The sequence below is a fragment of the Hemiscyllium ocellatum genome, chromosome 31 (assembly GCF_020745735.1).
Source record: "Hemiscyllium ocellatum isolate sHemOce1 chromosome 31, sHemOce1.pat.X.cur, whole genome shotgun sequence".
NCBI classification, from domain to species: domain Eukaryota; kingdom Metazoa; phylum Chordata; class Chondrichthyes; order Orectolobiformes; family Hemiscylliidae; genus Hemiscyllium; species Hemiscyllium ocellatum.
Window position 1 is genome coordinate 47,071,240 of NC_083431.1, and position 997 is coordinate 47,072,236.

Here is a 997-nt window from a genome sequence, read left to right on the forward strand (position 1 = left end):
ATAAAAATACACTTAGAGTTGTAGAGATGTACAGCTCAGAAACAGACCCTTCGGTCCAACTTGTCTATGCCGATGAGATATTCTACATTAATCTAATCCCATTTGCCAGCACTTGGCCCGTAATACTTCTAATTCTGGATTAGTGGTGCTGGAAGAGCACAGCAGTTCAGGCAGCATCCAAAGTGCAGCGAAATCGACGTTTCGGGCCAAAGCCCTCCATCAGGAGGAGAGCGGAGCAGCAGCGTTCAAATTGATCGGCAGAAATGGCAGCGGTGGGATTCGAACCCACGCCTCATTCGAGGCTGGAGCCTAAATCCAGCACCTTAGACCACTCGGCCACACTACCAACTTTTACCCCGTAATACTTCTAAACCCATCCTATTCATATAGTTGACTGATTTTAGACATGATCTGACCTTATTGCAAAACTATGAGAAAGTTCTGGGTTTTCAAAATTCTCCTATATCTGTTTGCTAACTCTCCTGTTCTCACCTGAATCAGATACTCCAGCTTGACACAGCCTCCATCAGAAATGTTCTACTTGATGCCTGGTAGTAGAGAAGTGAATATTACTGAAAAGAGACATACTGTCAAACCTTTTTGTTATGCATTCATAGAGTCACAGAGTCGTAGAGATGTACAACACGGAAACAGACCCTTTGGTCCAACTTGTCCATGCTGACCCAATATCCTGACCTAATCTAGTCCAATTTGCCAGCACTTGGCCTATATCCCGCTAAACCCTTGCTATTCATATATGCATCTGGATGCCTTTTAAATAATGCAATTGTACCAGCCTCCACCACTTCTTCTGGCAGCTCATTCCATACACGTACCACCCTCTGCATGAAAACATTGCCCCTTAGGTCCCTTTTCTATCTTTCCCCTCTCACCCTAAACCTCTTCTGGACTCCCCCACCTCAGGGAAAAATTTTTTTTTCGCTATTCATCCTATCCATGCCTCTAATGATTTTAGAAACCTCTATGAGGTTACCTC

General features: G+C 44.2%; 1 non-coding gene across 1 annotated transcript; it reads right to left on the reverse strand.

The window, feature by feature from the left end:
* Positions 1-264: 264 nt before the first annotated feature.
* On the reverse strand, positions 265-346 carry trnal-uag (transfer RNA leucine (anticodon UAG)). The gene has a single exon. It is a non-coding gene; the product is annotated as a tRNA-Leu (tRNA).
* Between the last annotated feature and the right edge of the window lie 651 nt (positions 347-997).